The following is a 10,638-nucleotide window of genomic DNA, read 5'->3' as shown; positions in this document are numbered from 1 at the left end:
ACTGTAAAAAGGTCAATCAGGCAGTTATGTAAATATGTAAATGAAGCGTTGACATCAATGAGTGAAACTTGATATTTATGTTATTTTTCTTGTGGAGTGTAATTAAGAATACTCTTCTGTATGGCCTGTTTTTTGGCTTATAATAAAATTATTATTATTATTATTAAAAAGGGTACTATCCCTTTGAATTTCAAATCAAATGAGCCCTTTTTCAAGTTTCTACGACAAAGATTTCAATAAAAACCTTACATGCCCCCTGGGCATAACTTATAATCCTTGCCCTGAGGGTTGTGGGGGAGTGTCCTCCTCAAAAATATATTTTCTATCTGGAAATCAACTACGCTGAACGAAATGGCTATCTCAAAATTTTTATTGGATGTGTTTAGGCGAATGATTGGCGTGGGGTGGGGGGCTAAGCGCCTTCCAATCACTTTCGACTATTAAAAAAGGCACTAGCCCTTTGAATTTCCAATCGAATGAGCTTTTTTTGATGTTTCTACGACAACGCCTTCTTTAAAACCTTTATATGCCCCCAGGGCCTAACTTAAAACCCTTGCCCTGAGGGCTGTGGGGGACTGTCCTCCTCAAAAATATATTTCCTACCAGGAAATCAACTACGCTGAACAAAATGACTATCTCTCAATTTTGATTGGATGTGTGTGGGAAAATGATGGGCGTGGGGGGGAGGGGGGCTAGTTGCTCTCCGATTACTTTCGACTATTAAAAAGGGCACTAGCCCTTTAAATTTCCAATCGAATGAGCCTCTTTTGAAGTTTCTACTGCAACGCCTTCTATGAAAGCCTTATATGCCCCCAGGGCATAACTTAAAACCCTTGCCCTGAGGGTTGTGGAGAAGTGTTCTCCTCAAAAACATAGTTTCTATCTGAAAATCAACTATGCTGAACAAAATGACTATCTAAAAATTTTGATTGGATGTGTTTGGGGGAATGATGGGCGTGGGGGGGGGCTAGTTGCCCACCAATCACTTTCGACTATTAAAAAGGGTACTAGCCCTTCGAATTTCCAATTGAATGAGCCTGTTTTAAAGTTTATACGACAACGCCTTCTATAGAAACCTTATATGCCCTCAGGGCATAACTTAAAACCCTTGCCCTGAGGGTTGTGGGGGAGTGTCCTCCTCAAAAACATATTTTCTATCTGGAAATCAACTATGTGGAACAAAATGACTATGTCAAAATTTTGATGTGTTGGGGGGAATGATGGGCGGGGGGGGGGGGGGGCTATTTGCCCTCCAATCACTTTCGACTATTAAAAAGGGCACTAGAACTCTCAATTTCCAATCGAATGAGCCCCCTCTGAAGTTTTTACGACGACCCCTTCCATATGAAGTGACCTGCTCTAAAGGAAAAATAATAAATAGTACATTGTGCCACATGGTTCTTATATGCCCTCAGGGCATAACTTAAAACGCTTGCCCCGAGGGTTGTGGGGGAGTGCCCTCCTCAAAACATGTTTTCGATCCGGAAATCAACTACGCTGAACAAAATGGCTATCTCAAAATTTTGATTGGATGTGTTCGGGGAAATGATGGGCGTGGAGGGGGGGGCTCGTTGCCCTCCAATCACTTTCGACTATTAAAAAGAACACTAGCCACTCCAATTTCCAATCGAATGAGCCCTGTTCAAAGTTTCTACGACAATTCTTTCGATACGAAGTGCCCGGGCATGGAAAAAAAACACATTGTGCCTATCATACTATCATAGGCAGCGCTAGCGCGCTGCCTATGATGGTTCCAATATCTTATAACAAGGCTTTTGGGATTGAAACAAACCCCCAGAGCCTGGGGGCAAGGGTAGTAAATTATGTCCGAGGGCCATTTAAAGTCTTTATGACAGGTAGGGTTGTAAAAACTTTAGAGGAGGCTCATTTGGTTGGCAATTGGAAGATCTAATTCCCTTTTAAGAGTCAAAAGTGATGGAAAGAAGCTAGATCCTCCCTCCCTCCCGAATGCCTCTTCACCAAACGAACCTGATTAAAGTTATGAGATAGCAATTTTGCTGATAATAGTTCAAAGAGGATATAAAAACGCTTCCAGGGTTGAAACAACCCCCCAGTGCCCAGGGGATAAGATTGCAAGTCATGTCCTGGGGCACATAAGGTTTTTATGGAATGGGTTGTGGTATAAAATTTGGATGGAGCTCATTTGATTTGAAATTGGAAGTTATAGTGCCCTATTTAAGAGTCAAAGTGATTCGAGAGCTACCAGCCCTCTCCCCCTCCACGCTCATCATTTCGCTTAACACCTCCTATCAAAATTTGGAGATAACGATTTTGTTCATCATAATTGAAGGGTCCATAAATTATGCATGTGAGAAAGACAGCCCCCCCCCCTACAGTTTTCAGGATAAGGGTTGTAAGCTGTGCCCCGGGGGCATATAATATTCTTATAGAAAGGTTGGTCATATATGCTTTGGAAGGGGCACATTGGATTGGCATCAGAAGTTCTAGTGCCCTTTTTAAGAGCCAAAGTGATCAGAGCGCAGTTACCCCCCCCCCCACACACACACACACACACACTCACAAACACCTTGTGTTTTCTCGAGATGCGTCCAGTAAATAATTTGAGAGGCTCCTTTTATTCAAAATAGTCCAAAGATTATATAACAAGGGTTTTGGGGGTGATACAAACGACCAGATCCTTGGGCAAGGGTTGTAAGTTATCCCCCTGGTGCATTTAAGGTTTTTATGGAAGGGACGGTTGTATAAAATGTATATGTGGCTCATTTGGTTGAAATTTAAAGTTCTAGTTCCCTCTTAAGAGTCAGTAGCGATAGAGGTCAACTAGCCCAACCCCCCTTCCCCCAACTACCCCTTTTTTCACCAAACGCATCTGATTGAAATTATGCAATGGTAATTTTTTTTAAATAGTCCAAAGAACATATAACAATGCCGCCAGTGTTGGCACAACCACCCAGAGCCCCATGGGGCAAGGGCTTTAAGTTATTCCCTGGGGGCATATAAGGTTTTTATGGAATGCATATAAAGGCATACATGTTTGACTTCTTCTTTCCCAAAATACGAAGGCCATTAAGATGAGTCTTTCAGGGAATGTTGAGGGTGGTGTTGAACTAAATCATAGCATGTTATGTGTATATGAGCTGTCAAAAGGGTGTAACTCAGGAATTACTGAGTATATTAATTTGGAATTTTCAGGAAATGATAAAAGAGATGATCAATTGACCAAAAAGGCAATATTTGCACGCTATTATTACTACAACGACTGCTGCTTCTACTGCTACCATGAGTACTTTTACTACTACCACTACTATCTCTACAACTACTTCTTCTGTAGCGAGTACTACTAAGGCCAAGGATATGAAAAAATATCTGAGGAAACGTTGAGGGGAAATTTGAACTAAAACAAAACATAGTATGTGTATACTGATTGCTGATACGGGCGTATCAGTAATATTTTCGGAACGGCTTAACATATCAAGAGAAAACTTCAGGGGCATCATGAGTGGGATGTTCAGTTGACCAAAAGGCAAAGTGTACCTGCTACTACTGCAATTAATACTGCTGCTATTACTGTTACTACTACTACTACTACCACTACTAATACTACCCCTACTACTATTACTACTACTACTACTACTAACAACTCACCCAAGCCCCAAGCCGCCTGAGGCCATCACTGCTACGCACGCTCCTCTTCCATCCTAATCTATTTAAAACCTCCCTTTTTAAACTCTCCCAGGAAGTTCCCCTTTCCATTAAATCTTTCTTTATGACGTCCTCCCACCCCAGGTCAGGACGACCTGCTTTCCTTTTAGCCCTAGACGGTTGGCCGAAAAGGACAATCTTCGGCAATCTGTCATCCTTCATCCGCACAACGTGCCCTAGCCACCTCAATCTTTCTTTCACTATAGCTCTAGAAAACGGCTACACGCATGAAGGTAAAAAGTTGACGGAATATTGTGGGGGAACTTGAACTAAATCAAAACATACTAAGCGCATGCAGATTGTCAAAAGGGCGTATTTTAAGAATTGATTCGGGATTAAGTTGAAACTTTCGGAGAATACTTAAAGGGGATGATCAATTGACAAAAAGGTAATATAAACATGTCACTACTAACACTAATACCACAGCTACTTTTACCTATGCTACTACTGCTACTAAACTACTCCAACAACTACTTCAGTTACAACAACTTGTAAGACTTACAGTATTAAGGTGAAAAGGGCGTCAATAGGGTATCAAAAGCGCACATCATCAATATTTTTGGAACGGCTTAACGTGTCAAGATGAAACTTCCGGGGCATGATGAAAGCGATGTTCAACTGACCGAAAGGCAATATGCATATTTTACCACCGCTATTAATACTACTACTGCTGCTGCTACTACTACTACTACTAATACAACACTAACACTGCAACTACTTCTACTGCCACCAAAACTACTATGATAATAGTACTATTAAGGCTACATCCATTAAAGAAAAAAAAAATGAGAGAACAGGGTAAGATGGTAAATTCGGCAACATGGGGCAACATGAGAGTAGATGGTAAATTTGAACTACCCAAACACACTATATGTATTTAGATTTTCAAAATAGCGTATTTACAGAATTGACTTGTGTATTAAGCTGGAACTCTCAGAGAATACTTAAAGGGGAAGATCAATTGACAGGAAGGTAATATTTGCACAGTACAAGTAATACTGCTGCTACTGCAACATTTACTAGTTGAAATAAAAGGTGCTGTTTGCATACTACTACTAATTCTGCAACTGCTACTACAGTTATTGCTATTACACAGGCTAAGGGTATTAAGGTGAAGCTTTCAATGAATATTTAGGATGCCAGTGGGGTGACAAAGCAATATCACAATAACCACTTACATTATTTAGTTAGACTTTTTAGGGGTTGTGACAGATTTTGAACTAGCCAGAAGAAACTATGTGTATACTTTTGACACTACTTCTACGGTTGCTATAATTAATGACACTAGTGGCATTAAAGTGAAACGTTTAGAGAGTTTCAATTAAACAAAAAAACTTTACACATGCAAGTATTAAAAGGGCATATAAGCATTATCATAGGCAGCGCTGCTCTTTTTAAGAGTCAAAAGTGATTGGAGAGCAATCAGCACTCTTCTTTAGCTCATAACTTTCCAAATACTTCCAATAAAAATTTTGAATAGACCTTTTGTTCAGCATAGCTGGGCTGAACGGTCTTGTAACTGCATCTTTAGGGCTTTACGTAGCTCAACTTCCCACAGTTATGCAATTTTTCCATTATGTTTAAAAACCAAAAGTTGCCTTAAAATTAAATAAAATCACTGTGTATAGGCTGATTGCCAATAAGACATCTCGGCAGTATCCAAAGAACGACTGAGGGTATTATGTTCAAACGTGAGGGGCTACATCTATTACTACTTCTGCTCTTAAAATTTAAGTTAATCAAAATAGTGTAAGTGTATCCAAACTGTCAAAGAGCATAGATGGATTTTTTTGCGAATGGTATCAGGTTTTTTTTTCAGGTCAACTAGAAGAGATATAAAACTAAATTAGATACTTTTATTTGTTTCAAGATTTTCAAAAGTATGAATGCCGTTAAAAATTCTCGAAAAAGTTTCTCCATCATATATATACCAGGCCAAACTACAAATTCTTAAAGAAAAACCGAAAAGATTCAAACTAATATTGTAATTTTCCCTGAAAAGACTATGTCAATATAGAAGAGAAATAAATTAGAAACCTTTTCCCACAAAATAGGTTTTTCAAAGAAAGCTAAAGAACTCCATTAAATCAAAAATGAGATAAAGAAACCAAAAAAAATTTAATATTTTCACTTTTACAACTTTAATGAATCAAATATTATTAACTTTTTAAGGAATAAAATATCCGCATATGTATATTATGCTGATAATGCACATTCATTTGTATATTTTTCAGTAAAGTGCAAACTATGTTCTGGCCTCAGGAAGGCCCTATTCATGTTAATTTCTGCTCGTTTTGAGTTTGACTCTGTTATTAATTTTAATTTTTGTTCGTTTTGGGTTTCATTTATTTATCGATGCTGATTTGTGGTGGTTTTACGCTTGTTAAATTATTTGATTTTATTCTTGCTCATTTTGGTTTAATTGAGCTTTTTACTTTTCTTTAAGAAACTTATTTTGTGGAAAAAGTGTTTTTTCATTAATTAAACAGTTCGTGGTAACGAACTGTAAGTAACGAGCGACCCGGCTCAATGGTTACCGAAACTAATAAAAACGGAATTTTGATACCAATAGATACATCAAAAGAATCAGATTTTAATATTGATTTCAAATATATAAGTTTAATCAAGTTTAGTTATACCCATCAAAAGTTAAGCGCCTGAGAAAATTTGGCTGATTTTAGAAAAAATGGGGAAAAACCCACTAAAAGTTATAAAACCTTAATGAAAATCACACCATCAGATTCAGCGTATCCGAGAACTCTACTGTAGAGGTTTCAAGTACTTATCTACAAAAATGTTGAATTTTGCATTTTTTGCTAGAATAAAGATCACGGACGCGTGTTTATTTGTGTTTTTTTTTTTTCCAGGGGTGATCGTATTGACCCAGTGGTCTTAGAATATCGTGAGAGGGCAAATTGAAACAGAAATTAAAAGTTCTAGAGCCCTTTTTAAGTGACCAAGAAAATGGAGGGTAACTAGGCCCCTCCCACGCTCATTTTTTTTACCAGTGTCACCCGATCAAAATTTTGAGACAGCCATTTTGTTCAGCATGGTCGAAAATATAATAACTATGTCTTTTAGGATGACTTAATCCCCCAAAGTCCCCGGGGGGAGGGCTGAAAGTCATGAACTTTACCCGGTGTTAACATATAGGTTATTGGGAAGTGTACAGACTTTTTCAGGGGGATTTTGTCTGATAGGTGCGGGGGGGGGAGTGGGTCGGGGGTTATATGGGAGGATCTTTCCACGAAGGAAGTTTTCATAGGGGAAGGGACATTGCTATGAAGGGGGCGCCGGATTTCCCAGAATTATTTAAAAAAAAGATCAGAAATTAAATAAAAAAAAACAAGTTTTTCAACTGAAAGTAAGGAGCAACATCAAAATTTAAAACGAACAGAAAATATTACGTATATGATTGGGTTCATCCCCTAGTCAATACCTCGCTCTTTAAGCCAAAGATTTTTTAGTACTTTCATCAGAGCTATTTATTCTAATTAACGGCCTTTGTGATTAAGGGGTCATTTTTAAAGAATTGGAACAAAATTCGACTTTAGCTTAAAGAGCAAGGTATTGACTAGGGGGCGAACGCTCTAATATATGCATTAAAAATCTATGAATATAGAAGTTCGTTACGTAAGTTAATTTGTAAGTTAGTATATTTATTACTAATAAAAACGTTCGTAAATAAAATTAAACAAGTTTCAAGAAAGCCATTTAACCAAATAAAAATAAAATTAATATGCAAATTTTGTTTTAATTATTCATGTACGGTGATCCAAACTGTTCAAAAATTAAATAAAAAAACAAGTTTTTTTCAACTGAAAGTAAGAAACAACGTTAAAACTTAAAACGAACAGAAATTATTCCGTATATGAAAGGGGCTGTCCCCTCCTCAACGCCTCGCTCTTTACGCTAAAGTTTGACTTTCCCACAACTCTATTTTTTTAAACAATAAAAAACTTTAGCGTAAAGAGCGAGACGTTGGGGAGGGGACAGCCTCTTTCATATACAGAATAAATTCTGTTCGTTTTAAGTTTTAACGTCGTTCCTTACTTTCAGTTAAAAAAAACTTGTTTTTTTTATTTAATAATGAGAATGGACCTGTCCACAAATTCAGCTTGGTCATAAGGAATGAGGAACAAAATACTGTTTGAGGTGTTTGGGTGGGGTTAAAGGAGGGGGTATTAGATCTCATAAAATTTGTGCAGCAAAAAAAGGTTACTATAGTCGAACGACTACAAAAATACGCACATCATAGTTGTCATAATTCAACTTTCTTTTGTCTGAATTCTAAAAAGACATTTAAAATTGCCAAATACTAGGCTCTATTGAATCTTTAGGACACATTTTTGCAGCATTAGGTACCTCTGTGAGGGGAGGACGGGTATATCTGTAGCCTTTTGATATGGCCCTGATCAGAAGCATGGCAGCTTACAGCCAAAACTCAGAGCATTAAACGTTTGCTTCTATTTGCTACCATTGCTAACATTTGGTACACCATAGTGCAATAGTGCGTACTTAGTATAATATACAAAAGTAATCAATAAAGCAAAGATAAAGGGAGAATATGGTATCAAGTGTAAAGTTAAACTCTCCTTGATTTAGATTATGATGATGATTGAGCGTTGTAAATAAAATGTGGACGAAATGGTATAAATACGATTTTAAATATACGATTACGTATAATAAGAATAAATATATAACCTTTGTGCATATAAATACGGATAATTACGATTTCAAATTTTGAGAGGGGTCAGTGTGGGTCAGAGCAGTTCAAGTATGCCTCTGAAACATGGGCCGTTTAAAAAGTTGAGGAAGATCAGCTATATTTTTTCTATAAGAATTGTCCAATTGTACTCTTAGGTATTTGTTTGACTAACCGTATATCAAACAATAAACTTTGTGATTAGTACGGTTCGATTCCACTTTCTAGGGCTATAATCGAAGAAAGGCTGAGAAAGGTAGATTAATTTTACAGATGATGGCTGACAGATTGTCAAAAATTATAATTTTTAGCTATCCATCTAGGACCAAACGAACCAAACGCAATGGGAAGAAGTCGTAAGAGATTATTCAAAGAAAACTGGAAAATTTTTGGAGGGAGAAAATAGTTTGGAGAAAAGAGAATTAAGATGGATGAGGAGTGCATAGAGCTGAGTCGAGCCCAGGTGGCTTGGTATGCAATGAAATGTTGTTGCTGGTAGTAGTAGTCAGGGTCGTCACGGAAGGGAACCCCCCCCCAAATGTTGTCAAGCGGCTGGTAAAAAATTGAGTCTGAGAAATAATGGCGCAAATTGCCGCTATTTTACTGGCTCAAATTTTGTTTTATTAGACGAATGAGCTGATGGCTATAAACAATATAAAATCAAAAGAAGATGATCAATATTAGTCAATAAAGCAAACAATGAAATAATTTGAACAGTAATATCACCCAAATATGTCGGTAAAATGGCCAGCCAGTTAGCAAAATCCATTACCCCCTGCCCAAACATTTTGACTAGCGACACCTCCTATGCTAGCAGTAGTAATGGTAGTAGTATTAGCAGAAGTAGTAGCAGTAGCAGTAGTAGTAGTGGTAGTAATAGTAGTTGTAGTAGTAGTAGTAGTTGTAGCAGTATAAATTCAAACTATTTTACGCTATATTCTGGACGATGAATTGCATCTACAATAATAACTATTTCTATGGGGATTTTCAGTTTGGTTACAGGTGGCTTGGAATGCAATGAATTATTGTTGCTGGTAGTAGTAGTCAAGGTCGTCATGGAGGGGAGAATCCCCCGCCCCATTTTTTTTAACAGCTAGTAAAAAAATGAAGTCTGAGAAATAATGGTGCAAATTGCCGCTATTTTATTGGCTCAATTTTTGTTTTATTAGACAAATGGGCTGATAGCTATAAATGACGTAAAATCGAAAGAATATGACCAATCTTAGTCAATAAAACATATATTGAAATAATTTGAACAGTAATATCACCCACATCCGTCAGTAAAATGGCCAGCCAGTTAGCAAAATCCATTACCCCCTGCCCAAAAATTTTGACTAGCGACACCTCCTATGCTAACAGTAGTAGTAGTAATAGTAGTTGTGGCAGTAGCACTAGTAGAAGTAGTAGCAGTAGTAGCAGTAGTAGTAGTAGTAGTAGTAGTAGCATAAATTCAAATTATTTTGCGCGATATTCTGGACGATGAATTACATCTACAATAATAACCATTTTTAGGGGGGAATTCAATTTCGTTATTGTTGGAATGTGTTGCAGTCGTGTTCCTAACAAGAATACTAACTCCAGATAGATGTAAAGGTAGTGTCGTGGTTGTGCATTATGAACATAATTGCAGCATAGCCATCCCTTATAGCCAACAAGAATCGTTATTATAGCTTGTTAAATAGCCGTAGGGGTATGGCAAAATTTACCATTTTGCCATATCTTTTATAAATTGCATGTTTTTGGAGGTTCTGACTAAAGGCCCGACCCCCAAGAAATTCAGCACACACGCCTGATAGGAAAATTTTAGCCCTCTGACCTGGGCCTTCGAATTGTTTTGTCCTATTATATGACTGTAATCGAAACAATAACTTTTTTTAATTTTGCAAGGTTGGTAAGCCCCCAAAATGGATATGAAGTTCACACAAGGATTTCCTGGACAGTCGGAGATGTCCCTTATATTTAAACCTGTGATCAATTAAGTAGCTTTTGGAGAGAGCTCTGAAATTGAGCGCCACTAGTCACACAAATCACACTGATTACTTTGAGGATAGGCCAAGATCATGATTTCGATTAAATGATAAAAATCAATGGTAAGCCGGCTTCTCTCCTTAACAGCTCCTATATAATGAGGCAGGATATCAAATATGACTATGATGGTCAGAATTGGTAATTCGTTTTCGTTTCTCAAGAAAAATTAAATATGTTAAAAGAACAAGACTGTTGTGAAACTTGCGTATTTATTATTTTTC

The sequence above is a fragment of the Artemia sp. Qi Xiang Cuo genome, chromosome 2 (assembly GCF_049724085.1).
Source record: "Artemia sp. Qi Xiang Cuo chromosome 2, ASM4972408v1, whole genome shotgun sequence".
Lineage (NCBI taxonomy): Eukaryota > Metazoa > Arthropoda > Branchiopoda > Anostraca > Artemiidae > Artemia > Artemia sp. Qi Xiang Cuo.
Note: the sequence above shows the minus strand (reverse complement) of the source record.